General features: G+C 45.9%; 2 long non-coding RNA genes across 12 annotated transcripts; one reads left to right on the top strand and one right to left on the bottom strand.

Moving 5' to 3' along the window:
- The first annotated feature begins 6,305 nt into the window (after window positions 1-6,305).
- Window positions 6,306-16,546, top strand: LOC119362656. 3 transcript variants are annotated; one of them, XR_005173556.1, is made up of 6 exons: window positions 6,306-6,517; window positions 6,625-6,785; window positions 7,247-7,546; window positions 15,692-15,790; window positions 15,889-15,986; window positions 16,108-16,542. It is a non-coding gene; the product is annotated as an uncharacterized LOC119362656 (long non-coding RNA). The 3 variants fall into 3 exon arrangements; XR_005173557.1 differs by having other exon boundaries at window positions 6,306-6,525; window positions 15,692-15,986; window positions 16,108-16,546; XR_005173555.1 differs by having other exon boundaries at window positions 15,692-15,986; window positions 16,108-16,543.
- LOC119362653 lies at window positions 7,486-12,220 on the bottom strand. 9 transcript variants are annotated; one of them, XR_005173546.1, is made up of 6 exons: window positions 11,356-12,217; window positions 10,406-10,547; window positions 10,211-10,309; window positions 9,999-10,105; window positions 8,538-9,315; window positions 7,486-7,979 (listed from the first exon to the last, which is right to left on the bottom strand). It is a non-coding gene; the product is annotated as an uncharacterized LOC119362653 (long non-coding RNA). The 9 variants fall into 9 exon arrangements; XR_005173541.1 differs by adding an exon at window positions 9,795-9,917 and having other exon boundaries at window positions 8,538-8,654; window positions 9,999-10,309; window positions 11,356-12,214; XR_005173544.1 differs by having other exon boundaries at window positions 8,538-8,654; window positions 9,795-10,130; window positions 11,356-12,214.
- Window positions 16,547-18,990: the final 2,444 nt, after the last annotated feature.

Here is an 18,990-nt window from a genome sequence, read left to right as displayed (position 1 = left end):
AAAGGTGATAATTTCACGCACATTGGAAGCCCGCATATAGCATACTAGAATTAACCGTTCAGCTGTTGCTCTTTCCACACTCTTTTTTTAGACCTTAGCCGTTTTCAATCTTCATGTCTATTTAGGCAACAGGACGGGGTAAGAAAGTTATAACCAATCGGTGGATTCATAAGCACCAGGATTTTCTAACTTCTCATGACATTTGATTGAAGACAATAACGCTAGTCTGATATGTAGCCAACCATGCAAACACTAGATTTGTTACATTCTTCCTACTGAATGCGAGGTTACTATTGTCCATCAGGCTTAAGTTTATCAGCAGCATGGTTTTGATGGATGGGTATGTTGAAGAGCAAAAAGGGAGTTTCAGGTGGGCAAAAGATCTTCTGAACGTGTCGGGCTTCTATTTATAACATATTGTGGTCATAATCCAGTAAATCTTACGACCCAGGATGTTCATTCTATGGACTTGACCGATCCATTTGACTGTGACTGCCAAAAATAGTGCTAGAGTTAGATGTTGTTGCCCTTTTCAACCTGGGTTTTGTCTAAACCTGATGAATAATTAACCCTCGTCCTTTTTACAGTTTGTAAGCTGGAGTTAGATGTTCTTGCCCTTTTCAACTCAGCTATGACTGTCATATTTTCTTTAAAACAAGGCAAATGGATTTCCATTCATTTAATTTAGAGTGAAATATTGTAACAAACCCCAACCAAGGGAAATGACATCACTCTCGCCGGCTGCTTGAGCTCACTCTGCATTACAGAAGCCAAGTGATTAGCCCCCGCCAGCACCCACAAAATTATTTCAAACTAGCACACCAAATGGGTTGTAAACTTTCATAGGAAAGGCTGCATGACCATGACAGATTTGGATTCTGACATTTGGATCCCACGAGGAAATAGCCTATCCAAGGTGGTGTCGACTTACTAGCTAGTCAACAAACAATTTTGCCTACCAGCCGTTGTGTATCTTCTATGTCTTGTCTTCTTCCTCCAGCCGCCCAAACCACACCACCCGGTCGGCTCCGACTGCTCCCGCCTCCCATGGATGGCTGCTCCTCCGCGCCCTACCATACCCTCCAACATTGGCCAGTCCCTCTGTCTCTTCCCCCACACGTCCTGTTATTCTCCGGTGACGTCAGCCCCAACACGCACCAGCACCCGAACAAGTCAACCCTCGTACTCCCCACCGCCTGCAACTGGACCGGCGCATCTTCCACGGCTCCTGTTCGTTCCGTCCGAGTCCTTGCCGTCATTCTCAGCCTTGGTTCACTCGCCGTAAATCCGGCTCTCATCTCTTTGTGTCTAGCCTTAATGACTATTTTCTTGCTCCCCTCTCTTGGGGTGCCCCGCCCCTCCTTATATAAGATGACGGGGCGGGTTACATGTAGAGTGAAACTCGGATTAGGACTTAACCTATTTTGACGTCTTACCATGGGCTTCTCACCATGGGCTTCTTAATGTCTTGGGCTTCTTAACGTCTTGGGCTTCTTAACGTAAGCTGGTTTACAATCTGGCTTAACTGTCTGGCTTAACTATCTGGCTTAACTGTCATGCTTACATGGCTGTATCTGCCGGCTTACAATGCTTGACTGTGTCTGCCGGCTTACATGATTGTGTCTGCCGGCTTACATGACTGTGTCTGCCGGTTTATATGACTGTGTCTGCCGACTTACATGACTGTGTCTGCCGGCTTAACCTGCTTAACTGTTCCCGCCGGCTTAACCTGCTTAACTGTTCTCGCCGGCTTATAGTCTGCCGGGTCACCAATGAAACATCAAGTCCCAGCCGGGTCATATCTCAGTCCGGGTCACACCGCGGGGTATATCCCTGACATTAGCCCCCAGTTTAATTTGGATTCATCCATGTTAAGCTGATCTTGTAAAACAAACACAAGAACAATTTTGACAGATTATGCTCTGTGTTAAGAACTCTTGTAAGCCTACACCTGATCATCCTTAAGTCCTTGTCATTTCCTTCTTGTGGGAACTCCGGGTCAATATACCAGCTTCATAATCAATTTGCTGACATTGGTTTCTCACAGAAAAATATTGTGAAGAATATTGGCCTTGAAATACTCATCTGATTTTCAACCGGCTTGAAGATGTAGATCTCCATTATATTCATATCACTTGTAGCCCCCAAGGGCCGGGTCATTATGCCATATTGAGCAGGGACTTGATAAATATGATCATGTAGAATTGAGCAGCAACGTGTAGCCCCCAAGGGCCGGCTCAGTAAGATAATATTGAGCTGGGACTTTATATATAATTCATTGATAATAACATCATATGATGTAAACTCCACCATGGGGCTTGAACCCACGTCCATAAGGTTAAGAGCTTTGTGCTCTACCAACTGAGTAGTGGATCTTTCAATATAATGGACTGAGGCTTGTGTACCTTGAATTTTTGACAGGAGCAATGGGTAGCCCCCAAGGGCCGACTCATTTCAATGGGATGAGTCGGGTCTTCAATAAGTTGATCCAAAAATGACTTTACATTAGCCCCCAAGTGCCATGGTGCATGCTGGCAGTGACATGGGACTTGCATATTTGATGCAATCTCAGTTTGAATAATGTAGCCCCCATGTGTCGGGTCGTAAGCCTGAAGTGACTCGGGACTATTCCCTCCATTGTAAAAATAAATCATGTCCATTAATAAAATAATAACCATTGCGATGAAGCGAATTTGAAGACCTCCATCATAATATTGGCTATTGATAACCATAATAAAAATCCAGCCATGTTGGCTATTCAAGATTTGAATAATATAATCCAGTTTGGAAAACCGGTTCCTGTGATATTGAATCGTACCGCCGGTTTAGGATACATGTGCAGTAAGGGTGATAACCCAATCTTTAGAAGCCAAAACTTCCAAATGTTTATGATTGTCATATGGTGGCGACTTATCATCCAAAGTCAAGCCGATCGAAACCACATATATGCTTCAGATATGAACAAAAAGTCTCAAGACAAACCCAAAAGACTGTTTTCAAAAAACTTAAGTCAAACAAATAGAAAAAAGCGAGGCTTCTGATTCGAATATGATCAGTAAGACGGACCAAAAGGGGTTAAGCTAGGATTAGAATATGACCGGGAAGCCCCCTAGTGGGTTTGGCATTGCGCCGATCAAAAGGGTACCGACAGCTATGTTCTCTTTGGTTCGAATACGACCTATGTTTGAACAAGAAGCCCCCGAATGACCTTGAGAGTTTTTTAACGACTCTGATTCGAATACGATGAAAGTCGGACCCAAAAGGGGTTAAGCTATGATTCGAATAGGATCAAGAAGCCCGCTAGTGGGTTTGGCATTGTGCTGACCAAGAGGGTACCGACCGCTATGTTCTCTTTGTTTCGAATATGACCTATGTTTGAACAGGAAGCCCCCAAATGAGCTTGAGACTTTTTTAACGACTCTGATTCGAAGACGATCAGAGTCGGGCCCAAAAGGGGTTAAGCTATGATTCGAATACGACCAAGAAGCCCCCTGGTGGGTTTGTGAGTTGTGCTCAAGGGGCACCTATGTTTGAACTCTGCTTTTGCAACAGACTCTCTTTGGTCCCTTTAATTTTTCCTGAGAACTCGAACTTGCAAGAGATTATTCTTTTGAACCAGAAATTCTTAAACCGGATATTGAGAGCTTCAAAGCATTGTGGGAGACAACTTTCCCTTGAGTCAGATTTTAAACTGGAATCCTTCTTTTTAAGCCGGAAATGTTTTGACGGCCTTTAATTTTGCAACAATATGGCGGTTTAGGGCCCTGCATTAGATAACTTTGCAACCCGGAGTAATTGCTCTTTTAAATAAAGCAATATATAATATAAAATATACTGGATGGATTTCACTGATATGTTAGGCCAGAAATTATCCACCGGAGAGTTGATCATCACGACGGTGAAGCTGAAATTAATCACGGGCGGGTCGATAGTGGGAGCAGACAGATGAGTCGGCCGTGACATTATAAGCCGGTGCGGACGGGCGAGTCAATTGCAGGCGTAGTCCAAGCGAGTTTGATGTAGACCAAGCTGCATGGGTGGCGGCTTGCACACACTCGTTCAACAACAAGCGGACGCAAATGTGAGCGCATGATGATGCTAACACACACTCCATAAGCATAGCATGTCATCACCTTTATAATGAATTATTGTCCTGCACAAAATATGTTGCAGAACGAAGTGATTGTTTTTTGACAAACAATATGCGCTAATAAAATAAACATAGATGGATATCACCTGATTCGTCCTTGATGAATCGTATATAACACCCATGTATCTCTAGTTATTTTGATGGTATTTGAGACCATGATCATTATAGTGACGGTTTAACAACAAGGTAAAGCAAGTGCAACTCGCCAGCGGTTTATGACAGTAGCAGAGGGGCCCGGTGGCGTGTAACAGAGGCAAGGCCGGTTCAAGGTGGCAGGGGCGACCCCAACTGTTTTGGTTGGGTTGACAAGTCCACACCTATATAAAGTAGTATCCCGTGCCTTTTTTTCAGCATCTGACCACTTTGATTTTTCTTCAAACAAGTCCCCCTTATCCCTTTTAGTAGGAACTAGATGACCCGTTGCGCCAATGGCGCAAAGGGCGAGAGCCAACCATGCATGTTAGAATATTTGGACACCGATTGGAACATAAGAAAATAGATACTTAGGTATGATGTTGATACATAGCGTCATTGCTTTTAGCAAGTAAGGTACATAGGCAGAGATGCATCATATAGATATCGATGGTCATTTAGCTTAACCGGGGGGGGGGGGTACCGCAGTGATGTGATGAACATCAGGTAGAGTCATTCATCATCTAAGCATCTCTTCATGGTGGGTGTGTTTGGTGGGCTGCCATTGCCAAAGCAGAAATACCTTCCCATATCATCATCGAACCCCCAATAATACCTATATGTTTGTTTTAGAATATCTTCTAATTGTACAGTCTTATCGTTGAGATGGTATGCAACATATCTTATCTGCGACAGAGTATCAGATTGTTGTCTTCGGACGTTGATCCTGCTGTGAATGTCTTTGGATTGTAAAGCGTTTCGTCAAGGTGTGTTGCAACATATATTTCTTATGAGAGTACGGTTAAGATCGTTGTCTTCAGGTGATTCTGGAATGAAGCTGGTAAAAATTATATTTAAAGCGCTAAAAAAGAGTTGAATAGATTAGCATTAAGTTCATATGTAGCCAACATAAAGGTCTTCCTCACTGACTATCTTCAACCTTGATTTAGCAAAATCACCTAAATCACTAAGTTCCCTGGGTTAAAACTCCTGGGAACAATTCACGCAGCGAATTCGATTTACGACTTCAATTTTGACTTGTTCCTCCCAAGCCCCTGATTGGAAGCCTGATAACCTAATAAGCCTGTCAAAATATACAGGTGTGTTTTACCATCCCAGAAAACAGGCCAGTATTTTAAGGGGTGCCTTTTGTCAGGCTATATCCCCTGCTTTGATAGAACATACAGACAACCAGTCAGCACCCGCACAGAAGCCTCTGCTTCACGCCATTCCTTCTTGCTGCGCTACCGGGACCATGATGACCGGCTGATGGCTAGCCCTGGCTTCAAATCGGTGGCCAGCCGCTGTAGTCCAAGACCCCCTCCCATAGATGGCCGTCGGAGCACATTGACGGTGACGGATGTTGGCCGTCACGGGTCACGGGAAGCATTTCGACGAATCAGGAGGAGGGCACGGGGGAGATGAGGAGGGAGGGTGGCGCGCGCCTTTCTGAGGACCTCCTCCCACGCTGCAGCGACAATGCGCATCTGTGTCACCGCAGCGGCACCACGCGTGGTGGCGCAACTCCGGCATGGTGGCGACGACGCGTATGGGGCGGCCGTGGTGGAGCGCATCCGGCACTCCCGCGGCAACACGCATACGGGGCATCTCGTCTGACCACGCTACAACTCGTCCAAAACCGACGTGTTGAACAGCGCATCCAAAACAAAAATAAAAAAATACATTTCAAAAATGACTAACCAATCAGGTGAATAAAATCAAGTCGGTTTCATTTTTTTTCTTTTGAGTAACAAATCCAGCCAATTTTAGGGTGTATTTTTTTGAGCTAGTTTTAGGGTGTATATGTTACACGTGTAAACCGCTAGAAAATGGGAATCCAAGCGCGGCCCAAGTTTTTTTAGCCCCCCAAGTGAGCTGGCCCATTTCTCTGGCCCTTTCTTTCAGTGGTTGTTGTGATGGGCCCTGGCTGTCGGTCACTGTGAAACGAGTGGTCCATGTTTCTCCTGGAGGTGGCGTGGTGGCTAGGAGGATGGCACCCAGCACGTGTCCCTCCATTGCCTGAACAATGCTGTCTATAGAGGAGAAGGGGTCTGTTGGGGAGGGATTTGGTTTGCGCCGGGCTGGGGTTTGCTGCGGCTTGCTGCAGCGTGGCCGGTGGGTGCGAGAGTGCGCGACTTGTCTGTCCGGGTGGTCTCTGTCGCTGCTGGCTGCGGTTCACTTATCCGCCGCTGCTGTATGGTGATGTTGTGGCATTCATTGGGATGTTTCAATTTGGTCAGTAGGTTGTTGTGGCATATTTCGATTCAGTCATCGAGTTTTGGTGGTGATATTGTTTTTGTTGTTAGTCGTTTTTGTGAGTAGGGTCTGGTTGTGATTTGCAGGCCATTGTTGTTGGTCAGAGGAAGGAGCGGTGGTCTTCATCTGGCCCAACCCGGTGTGCGCGGCGTGGCGGCTCTGTACAAAGGGAGAGACGATTTGGGGACGGCGTGGCGCTTCTTCGGCTTCGCTCGGTGGCTATCTTCCATGTGTCCTGATGGATCCGGTTTGTTCGTCTCCCTTTACTGTTTACATTCTGCCTGTGCTTGTTGTGAACGTTCTTGTGCCTTGTGGTGGTGGGAGGTAAGGTTTGTTAGTCTGCGATTGACTGAATTTTTTTTCTTCCAAATCATGTGTGGCCGTCTGAATCACTTCTCGCTTAGAGATTACTTCTCACTTAGAGATTCACGATGATAGCTGCACCTTCTGGTTAGGTAGGGTCAAGGTGGCTTCCAGTTTAGTTCTGAGTAGGATTTATGGACATCCTATACAATGTTATGGCACCCACGGATAGGGCAGCCAAGAAAGGAAAACCAATTGTTGTTTTTGTTGAGAAGCATTGGGGAAAGTCTGTATCTTGCCTGCAATGTCTGACTTATTTCAATTGCTTGTATGATGAAATTTATTGCATGGAGATTTTGCACTTGCAGTTTGCCTGGTTTGATGCTCTATCCATTTACTTTGCAGCTCATAACAATTCTGTTGAAACTATCCATGAGCGAATGTTTATGCCATCAATGTTGACCATTATATCAGAGAATTTAAAGTAGGTAATATCCTATCATGTTTAAATAAATTCTCATCTTATTTATTTCAAGGACTTGAGTGTTGTTACAGAATACATATTAGCGGATCTCGGTTTCTTAGGGTGATGCCTCCTGCACCAACTGACACACTGTTGACAGCATAAAAAAAGATGCTTGAACTAAAACTAAATTCAATACTTGTTGCAATTCAAGAGGAGCATGGGGAAATATGATGTGACATGTGAGTACCTTCTCTCTATGTAATTACATTACTGCTAATTTCTACCAGCATTCTCTCACTATTTTTCATACAGTTGCACCCAATGGCACAAGTACCTAATACAAACCAAGGGCTTCCCTTAATGGCTATAAGTTTTAGATCACCGAGAAACAAATTCTACAGTATGATTAAGTAATAAAATATTAAAGAAACAGCTGATGGTTTGTTTGAAATGGAGAGGACAATGAACACACATGCTGAAGCTTTAAGTTGACTTTACAGAATGTGCACACAATCAACCAACCGGTTGATATCTGCTAGCATCCCCTTGCTGGAGCCTCATTTGAAGGGAACACCTGCTGAACAAAATAATTGGTCGCTGACACTGACAATCTTCCCTATGCGCTTTGTTGATAAAGATTCTTTGCAGAATAATTTTTTTCCTGGAGTGCACCTAGAAAACACGATAAAAATTGGGGAGATGAAAGGTCAGAATCATTTCTATTGGTGTCTGACTGATCTCACTGCTAAAGAAGCATAAATAGCAATCAATGTCTAGTGAAAGCCAGAAGATGAATTCCTTTCGGTAAACAGGTAATACATGGCACTTCTTAAAGAAGAGAAAACAAATCTTTTATTCAGTCTTAGGTTAATCCATATATTCCAAGCAAAAAAAAGGTCTTGCAGCTTTGAAGTAACAATAATTATTTTCCATTTAATTTAGAGATGAACAACTGATCCTTGTAAGTTTGTTGTAGAATGCTAGATTGTTGGTGTCAATAGATATTCGAAAACTGGAAAGTAATGAACTGGGAAATGCTATTCAAAAGTTGTAGTCCATACAAAGAAATTAATAAAAAATCACATAATGGACCAGTATAAGAAAGACAATAGCTGCATATCTCAAGTTGGTAAGCATCAGATTCACATGTCACAGCCAAACAGAGCAAGGACATATTATTGTAAGAATTGCCCATAAAACCAAACAGAGTAGAAGAGGAAGGTAGCAAACCTTTGTCACAGCACAACATTCGCTAGCTACCGACGGATTGAACACATGTAGGAAGAACATGGCTAAACACACTTCAAAAAGAGACCAAGACATGGACTGGATCAAATGCATATCCTACTGGAAATGATAAACATCTACTTTAGCAACTCAAACTAACATCTTAAATGAAAAGAAAACAGAAATGAAAAACATAATTTGAGTGCTACACATGCAGATAAAATATCAGATTCTAAAACGTCAGAATGAATCACTTAATTACTAATTTATTTCGTCATTTATACAGTCACAGAAAACAAGAACACTATCTTACTATATAGACAATGCCTGTTGCATGATCGGTCATCCACACAGCAAATATCTGAGAGAAAAGAGCAACTTTTACTTAAGGAAATGGACGACCAAGTAAAATGGCCCCCAACCCTGTATACACGCCAACCTTGGTCAGAATGAACTAAATAAGCGTTTTCTTTGGATAGTTTGAACTAATACCGTACACAACTTATTATTTCTTTGGACAGAATGAACCATTTATCTATACTACTATATAGTGTACCAGTTTTGAAAATTTGAAACATGGACTTAGGAAGCAATTTCAGCCGTCGATGGGGTCAATCCTATGGTCCAGATTGCGTGGATTCGCGTCTACAGTGTCCACCATGTAGCTGCATGTTCATTCTGGAGAAATCTAGGTCCTCCTCAATTATTTATTGCAAGACGTCGCCTTTCTGCACTGCAAGGTCAGGCCACGTAGATAGAAGGACGCCGTCCAGCCATGGACCTGCAGCGCAGCAAACCGCAGTCACGCCAGAGTGCCAGACTTTTGGTCCTGTACTCCCATGTCTATCCTTCTCTTTAGAGTGTGTCAAGTACGGGTAGCTTTCCATGTGTCCCAAGCCATCACATGATTTTATACTAGCCTAACTTTGCATCCCGTCCGTCCCTGAAATTGCATTTTGTTTTTACGGAATACGACATATATGGTAGTACAATGGTTAAGTCATCTTATGATTAGAGTATCACACTGCACAAATATACGAGATGGTCAACATTTATGTGTTACCAAGTTTTGCGACCAGGAAAATATTTTTCTTCCAAGAAAAAAAGTGAAATTAGGATAGCTGTCATGATAACTTTACATACAAACAGAACATAATTGTTGATTTGTTAGACTTTTCAAGGACTTCTTTTTTGAAGAAAAAAAATCAGCGTGGGAGATTTGTTTTCACGAATTGAACTTTGCACGTGCTGTGCACGTACCCGCGTACTAGTAGAAGAATAGAGGAAAACATGACAGCAAGACTCGACAGTGCTTTCCAGGCAACAAAGGCCCTTCTTCTTTTTTAACTGAACCAGCAACACATGCCGGCTCCATCTTCTCTTCTGTTGAGGGCATGCGTGAGGATGGAGGAGAGGGTGTGTGTGACAGCGAGAGAGGATGGAGGCTAGGACGCGAGGACTGACCTCTCGGGTGGACAGACGGTGGCGCGAGAGCCGGACGTCTCTGTAGCCCACACTCTTACTGCGGATGACGATGGTGCCGGCGCCGTGGACCAACGCTGCGGCTCGAGCTTAGGAAAGTGAAATCGCAAAAGACTAATATGTATAGTAGTTTCAAACTCTCCATGACAAAGAAGAAAAATCACAATAAAAGTATCCATTGTACACACAAGTACCTTCCAAGACGAAAGAAGTAGCAGCTTTCAATGGAGAAATAGGCAATAATAATCGACTGTGCCTTCCTAAGCCAGCTCATCAATCACACAGACCTACAACTAAGAAAAGTGGACATTTGAAAATTTCATCAAGCAATTGGTATACAATTGCAAATGAAGCTGAAATTAAATAATCCATGAGGTGATGAAACCTACCTCTGTAGGTGATGCAATCCAAATCATGCCGGGCCAATGAACAAAATGGCCTGCAGCATTCACCTAACACACATCTAGCTGAAAGGCGGTATTTCTTTGGTTCTCAAAATGGGACAGTAACAGCAACAAAGGCTGATGTTGGCTGCAAGCAAAGTATTACGCATCAGCTTGTAGCAAAAAACACGGTTGCACTTTCATATCATTAAGAACAACAACGAATTGGAGACTCATCAGCTTCTAGTATACCTGAAAAGAAAATATATAGGTCAAACTCTTCTTCTCACCTCCCAGTACATTATAGTACAAAAAAGGCAAGCACAATAAATAAAATAAATAGGAAAACAACATAGTAAGGCGATGCCAAGCATCCAAGATCCAACTTTATGCCTACACATAATAACAGACAAATGAATTTCAATTTACAGAAGTAAATAATGACTACTACTCATCTGGTTTAGCAGTAACCCACTCTCTGAACCAACACAAAATGGTTACATATTTTCCTTTTTCCTAAGATCATTTGCATTGGGAAGCATTTAACCCGACCTAATCAGGAAGGAGCTGCAGGTTTTCATTTCTATACTTGCTAATTCATTCCAACATGCGTAATAGCCTACTAAACCAAATCATCCAAAAGAAATGAGATAATCTTCTCGACTATGATTATTGTACAATAAAGGCCATGAGGTAAACAGAAATTAAAGCATCCTGATCTCCTTCAATACTTAAAATGCAACTACTCAACTTGTTATCTTTTACTGGAACTAAATTACAGAAAAATCAAGTCACGTGACTAACATAGATTAATCCTCCCCTGTTAGCCCTTTTGGATTTTCATCAAACAACTTGTAGACACGGAGAAACAAAATTTGTACAAACAAAATGAGAAGCTCTCGGAGCAGGGGACTGGAAGAAAAGGGGAGGAATGAATCAGTAAGAAGAGAAGGGACCTGAAGTCGAGCTGCAACCAGGCGAACTCTCGGCTGCACCGGCTGCTCGCGCTTCTCCTGTTGAGCACCTACAATGAGGAAGAGGTCGACCAGAGCAGCCACACAAGGTGGAGGAAAAGGCGGACGGCATGCCGTGGAGCGGCAGAATCGGGATCCAGCCCCAAGATACGAGGCGACGCTCATCATCTGCCTCTCCAGTTCACCGGGTGGATGGATGGTGGCGTGAAGTGCGGTAGATGAGGCAGCACTGGCGACTGTTGTGGCTGCTCCTACCCTGCGGCTGCCCCTCCCCTCTTCTCGAGCGCATGGGCGGAGGCTGAGCACGGGCTGGCCGCAACTCGGTGCCTTCCGAGGGGGCAGACGAACAGGCGCAGAGGCGGCCGGCGGCGAGGCGGTGTAGGAGCAGGGGCGTGGTGGTGGTGGTGTAGAGCATGGGAAGAGGCGAGGAGGGGAGGCGGCGGCGAAGGGAGGAGGAAGTGGGCGAGATGCGATGACGGAAGGGGATTGGCGATTAGGTTTTCACCGTGCTGCTCGCAACGCTTATCCTTCTTTCACCTTTCACCCAATAAACACAAAAACGAACTACACTTTCAGAGCCTGTGGGTAAATAAGGCCCACCTGTCATGCACATAGAAGCAAGGAGAGAAGTAAAGAAAAGAGAACGGCTGAACAGTTGCCACGGCTGTAAAAGGTACAAACGGCAGGCAATCGTGCGAACCCAATCGCCCGCGCGATGCAAACGTGCTAGAAGGGCGGGTTGCCTAGCGTGATTTATATGTTCAATTGGACGACTCAGCAGTCGAAGGAAAGCAGCGGGCGACCAGCAAGGTAGAAACAGTCTGCGCGGACGCAGCAGCACCCGTCAGTAGCGGCGAAAACCACGGCAGCAGGGGCGGTTCAAAGCCATGGCAGCGGAGAGCAGGTTGAGGCCATCGCAGCAACTTAGAGCGGCAGGCGGCTCGATCGGGTGGAGCCCCTGCAACAAGGCGGCTCAGGCTGTGGCCGTGACGGGTCATAACAATAGAGGCAGAGCTTGCAACCACGATTTAGAACAGCAGTATGGCTCGGCGACCCGGAGCGATGTGACTTGGCGAAGGTGTCTTGGAACCGAACAACAGATACAAACAGAGGAGGCTCCGGTGGTGGTTCCCTGAGGCCGCCGAGACGGACCGGTTTAACTTGAGGCGAAGCTGATGGACCGGCATTTGTGAGTTGGAGCAGCAAAAACGGGACTGTGGCGGCGAGTCACAGCAGCTAAAGCAGGGACGCTAGGAGGCACCGCAGGTACTAGATTGAGGAGCAGCGCCAGAGTCACCCGGTCGGGGCGGCGCAGGTGAGAGGCGAATTGCTGAAAAGCACGGGTGGCTCGTGGACGAGGAGGCCTCAAGCACGGCTGGTTGACGCAGCAAGGTTGGTGGCTTCAGAAGCGTGGAAACAGGTGGATCCCGCTCATTACGACCATGGTGGAAGTGGGCGCGGCGAATTGGCCGCAGCTGTACGTGACTCGCTGTTGTGGAATTTTGGCAATGGCAATGGAGCGGCGGGCGCACGTCCGGCGGGCGGAGGCAAGATTGCACGCGGGGAGCCACGCAGAGGCGGAACTCGGCGGCTCAACGACGCGACAACCCTATGGCGAGTCAGAGCGGCCCTCCCGCTGTATTCAAGGTGCAGGCTACGACGGCGGTTTGAGCAGCACGAGGCAGAGGCCCGTGGCAGGAGACTTGTCAGCGGCGGCGAGTAGAACCACGACAATGGGGCGACTTGACGCACGGCGAGGGCGCGGGTGGTTCAACAGCTGTAGCGAGGCCACGGCGGCGGCTCGATGGAAATGGGCCCACAGAAGTGCAGCGGGTGAACCGGCGTCGGAGTCCAGCAGCCAGCGCTCATTAGCAGGTCCATGGCAGAGGCAAGCCGGGCGGCTCACGGCGACAGTGAGGTTAAGACGGAGCAACCGCTGCTAGTGAAACTTCAAGGGCGGCTCCCAATACGGTCGCCCGAAGGCACATTGGACGGCGAGGAAAGGCCGTAGCGGAGGTTTAGACAACGGCGCACCACAACATCAACTCAGAAGGAGGCCGCGACAGAGGGCGGTTCAGATCACGCTGGCTCCCTGGCGAGTTAGGTCAAGACCGCGGCGTTTTGGAGTTGTGACTTGAAGCAGTGACTACAGTGATGGAGGTGGACTGAAGCAGAGTCGAACCCGGCAAGGAGCGGCGACTTGGGGAGGCCCGAGTCTGTGGCCTAGTCTGTTTCTGAGTCGCACGTTTTTGACAAATACATGCCCGTCTCAACCGCCGGGTCGTGGCCCTCTCCTTTTCTCTCGTTTTAGACCTCCAATTTCTTTCAACTCGTACTGACTGCCTTCCCTTCTCAGTGGAAAAGCAGCTGAGCGCATCGCTATCATCCTTAACTTGCAGGGTAAACCTAGTAGCTTCCTTGGGTAGATGTAGCGTTTTGGAGAAAAAACCAATCTGAATTTGCAACTCCGCCCGGCCTTCACGTGACGAACAGAATACTAGTCTCTACTCCTAATATCTCAGTTGGTAGGTCGCGTTTCGGGTTTATTTTTGTCCCACCTCACCCGGTCTATTTTGGTACTTCTTTGGTACTTTCTCCCACCTCCCTCTCAGCCGCGAAAAACCAAGGAAAACCCCGCGATCGACTCCTGCACACGCCCAACCTCCCGTCTCACGCTAAGCCGCATAGAACCAAAAAAAAACTCAAGCCGAGTCCCCCGCCCGCCCCCACGCACTCCAGGCCCTAACATCCCGTCGCACCAAGAGAGACGAACCAAAAAAAATCTACGAATAGTCTGCCGGTTATTTTTTGCTGGTTTTTATTTCGCCTCACCACTTTCGTTGGTTTTATTTTGCTGGTTTTATTTCGTCTCCCTCCCACCCGTCTTTTCGCTTCACCACCCATATAAACCCATCAGATTAGTTACCATAAAAAAATCACAATCAATCAAGTATTGATGATCAGATTAGTTATCATATAAAAAATAAATCGCAATCAATCAAGTATTGATGGGATATTTCCTTATATTGATGTGATTTCCCCTTTTTATCATCAATCGTCTCTACTGCCTAAAAAATGCGTAGCTTTCCTTTTTCACTTCACCACCCACATATACCCATTAGATTAATTACCATATAAAAAATAAATCGCAATCAATCAAGTATTGATGATCAGATTAGTTATCGTATAAAAAATAAATCGCAATCAATCAAGTATTGATGGGATATTTCCTTATATTGATGTGATTTTCCCTTTCTTATCATCAATCATCTCTACTGCCTAAAAAAATGCGTAGCTTTCCTTTTCGCTTCACCACCCACATAAACCCATCAGATTAGTTACCATATAAAAAATAAATTGCAATCAATCAAGTATTGATGATCAGATTAGTTACCATATAAAAAATAAATCGCAATCAATCAAGTATTTGATGGGATATTTTCTTATATTGATGTGATTTTGCGTAGCTTTCCTTTTCCTGCCAACCGACCGCGTCCCGTCTCCCTACATCCGCCCTCGTTGCTCTGCCTCCCGCACGAAAAAAACCCTCTCGTTTGACCTCCCCCAAACCCCGCATGATAGAAAGACCCAGCCGCCTGCTTCCCCTCCTCTCGACCGCTCCATACGTCCAGATCGTGGCCCCATTCCCATCCTCCTCTCACGTCACGGCGGCCGATGGACTGCCGCCACCACCCTCCTACTCTCTCGCCGCCGCCGTCCTCCTGCTCGCTCGCCGCCGCCGTCGCCACCAATCCCGTCGAAGGCGCCGTTGCTGCTATGTCGCCTCTTTTCCCCATCCAAGCCTGACCATGGCAACGGCGCCCTCTCATGTGTCCCGCGGTGAGGTTTGGAAAGGCGCGACCACAATCCAGTAGGGATCTCACCGCGGACCCGTCCGCTGGGATGGGTGTTGCCTCCGTTGCGAATGGGATCGAAGGGAGGGACTACTTCGTCGTCAAGGTCGGCGAGGCAGCGGCCGATTGGGAGCCCGGTTGTGAACATGGGAGTTCGTCCCCATGGAGGCGGCGGCCGTGGATATTGGATGTGAAGCAACCCCACTTGCCGGTGGTGGAGGCTTGCCGTCCATGTGATCCTTTCTTCTCCCGGTATCCCCATTCCTTGCCTCCCATTACAAAAGCGAGCATAAATGAGAGCAGGGGCTGATTTTCATCACTTCATTTCTCATATTTTTAGTTGCTTTTTTGAGATTATACAAGATGCTCTCGATCTGTTTTGTCAAATTACTTGGATCGTCTTATGGAATTGACAGCCATCGCATTTTTCACCTCATGTTATTTCTTAATCCTTGTCCCACTAGGCATCCACTACATGTTTGGTAATGACGTGATGTTGAGGCGGCTAGGAGAAGCTCAACAGCCAGATCAAGGGCTATCGAGATGGATCTGGGAGCCAAGCAGTAGTTCTTCTGTTAAATTTTGGTTATTATCTTTTCTATTGTTACGATTGTGGGATGGTTGATTTTGACTCGGTGTAACATTTGCATTTGTTTCCCAGCTTGTTGGCATAGATGTGTGGCACTGCGGCAACTAATCAAGAGCGAGGGCAGTGCACATCAGAGCTACGCTGAATGTAGCGAGCCAACCACGAATTGGGTATGTTCACATGAGGGATGGGAGAGGAGAGGAACATTAACATTTTTCATGATTTGGATGAAAATTTCAGTTCATAGTTTCTCCGTACGTGGCAACACACTAACGGTACTCATGGGCTTAGGATGAAAGTAGCGCCAGCAGAATCAGTAGGTTGGATGGGAAGGCGGTTGTTGCCCTTGTCCCTTGGTGCTAGCCTACCGTGGTGGCCTCACTAACTTGCTCATTGCGAATACGAGTTTGTGGGGTCGCGAGTTGCTGCAGATTTGTTTTTATCACTTTTTACAATATTTATTGATGTATCCCTAACTCATCGAGTCATTTTTAGCTTTGATTTCCCATATACGCCAGCCTAAATATCCGTCAGAATATTTGCATGGTTAGTGGACATTGTCCCTTTCTTTCTAATGTTTAATATTTTATATTGCCGATAGAAATAATTTTATCCGCTTGATTTAGGAAGTGCACATAGGTAGGTCAACATATTTTGTAGCTCTTTCGGATGTAAAAGCATATGTTGCATAAGAAATTATTATCTTCCAAGCATACTCACATTTCACTAACAAATAGGGGGAGGTTCAGACTTCAGAGCAATGATAAAAAGGTTTATTCATCACTCTTTTGTTGGAATTTTAGTTCCAAGTTAACATGATTTCTTATCCGCTTCATAAGTCATGCATCTGCTTAATTAGGTGATAAGTAGGGCTATTGTGGGGTTTGTTTAAACTCCAGCATAAGGAATTCTGGTTTAAGAAAAAAGACTTTTGGCTTCTTTAATTACAAATTGATTGCAACATCGTGTTAGTATGTGATTTCTCACATCTGGTTGTAATATTTGTGAAGACGTGCATTGCACGTGCACTTGGAAGCGGGCCCGTGGCCCGTGCCGGATGGCGCCGACGCTGGCCCGGGCCACCTCCTCCGCGTATTCTTGGAGTTGTGGCTGGCCGATTTACGTGAAATTAATTCCCTCAGTTCTGGTGGCAAATATAATATACTAGCGTGTGTGTGTGAAATAGATGGATTATGGTCCCGTACCCAATAAGATGGATATGTGTGTGTTAGAGAGAGGGAGAGGGGGGGGGAGAGAGTGAGGAAGAGGGAGGGAGTGTGTGTGTGTGAGGATTTGATGGTAAAAAAGGTCGCCAATGTCGTAATATTGAACTCTTTAAGTTAACGTGGCCCCGTTGCAACGCACGGGCGTTCTTCTAGTTGACAATGATTTGAGAGATCAATTATGACCTGACCACGGACTACTACTAGTAGACCAAGTAGTAGCAATCCTGTTTTTTATATTGGATGTTCCCAGTCCATCAAATCCGGAATAACAGCAAAAACTACAGCTGCCCTGGGCACGTGGCTGCCGTCAGGTGGAGGTAAATCACGCGTGGAGCTGCTGTAGACCAAGCACGCGCAATGCTGCGTACACTACGTCAATGAAACAAAGTTGTACTTAGAACAGATAGCCTTGGGACTTGAGCGCCGGTTACGGAGAAGAAATTTCAGCGGCCGCCAAGTAAACCGACACACCAACCGAATTGATGCAATTTCTGGGATTCCTGTTGGTCTCGGCGATGCACCGCAACGCTCCAAAAGTCGATCTAGTTTTGGATTGATGGATCGCTCCATCGACTTGGCGATCCTTCGACGGTTCATGAAGGAAATATGCCCTAGAGGCAATAATAAAGTTATTATTTCTTTCCTTATTTTATGATAAATTTTTATTATTAATCCTAGAATTGTATTAACTGGAAACATAATACATATGTGAATACATAGACAAACATAGTTTAACTAGTATGCCTCTACTTGACTAGCTCGTTAAATCAAAGATGGTTGAGTTTCCTAGCCATAGACATGGGTAGTCATTTGATTAACGGGGTCACATCATTAGGAGAATGATGTGATTGACTTGACACATTCCGTTAGCTTAGCACTTGATCGTTTAGTATGTTGCTATTGCTTTCTTCATGACTTATACATGTTCCTATGACTATAAGATTATGCAACTCCCGTTTACCGGAGGAACAATTTGTGTGCTACCAAACATCACAACGTAACTGGGTGATTATAAGGGTGCTCTACATGTGTCTCCGAAGGTACTTGTTGGGTTGGCGTATTTCGAGATTAGGATTTTTCACTCCGATTGTCGGAGAGGTATCTCTGGGCCCACTCGGTAATGCACATCACTATAAGCCTTGCAAGCATTGCAACTAGTGAGTTAGTTGAGGGATGATATATTACAGAACGAGTAAAGAGACTTGCCGGTAACGAGATTGAACTAGGTATTGAGATACCGACGATCGAATCTCGGGCAAGTAACATACCGATGACAAAGGGAACAACGTATGTTGTTATGCGGTCTGGCCAATAAAGATCTTCGTAGAATATGTGGGAGCTACTATGAGCATCCAGGTTCCGCTATTAGTTATTTACCGGAGACGTGTCTTGGTCATGTCTACATAGTTCTCGAACCCGTAGGGTCCACACACTTAAAGTTTCGATGACGGTTGTATTATGAGTTTATGAGTTTTGATGTACCGAAGGTTGTTCGGAGTCCCGGATGTGATCACGGAATGGTCGAGACATGAAGATTGATATATTGGAAGCCTATATTTGGATATCGTAAGTGTTCCGGGTGAAATCGGGATTTTACCGGAGTACCGAGGGGTTACTGGAACCCCCGGGGGCTTAATGGGCCATAGTGGGCCTTTGTGGAGAAGAGGAGAGGCGACCAGGGCTGGGCCGCGCGCCCCTCCCCCCTAGTCTGAATAGGACAAGGAAAGGGGGGCGGCACCCCCCCTTTCCTTCCTCTCTCCCTCCTCTTTCCCCCTCCACTCCTAATCCAACAAGGAAAAGGGAGGGAGTCCTACTCCCGATGGGAGTAGGACTCCTCCTGGTGCGCCCCCTCTTGGCCGGCCGCACCTCCCCCCTTGCTCCTTTATATACGGGGGCAGGGGGCACCCTAGAGACACAATAATTGATTTGATCTTTTAGTCATGTGCGG

The sequence above is a fragment of the Triticum dicoccoides genome, chromosome 2B (genome assembly GCF_002162155.2).
Source record: "Triticum dicoccoides isolate Atlit2015 ecotype Zavitan chromosome 2B, WEW_v2.0, whole genome shotgun sequence".
Classification (NCBI taxonomy): domain Eukaryota; kingdom Viridiplantae; phylum Streptophyta; class Magnoliopsida; order Poales; family Poaceae; genus Triticum; species Triticum dicoccoides.
The sequence above is the reverse complement of the archived record's forward strand: the minus strand, read 5'-3'. Positions and strand labels throughout refer to the sequence as shown.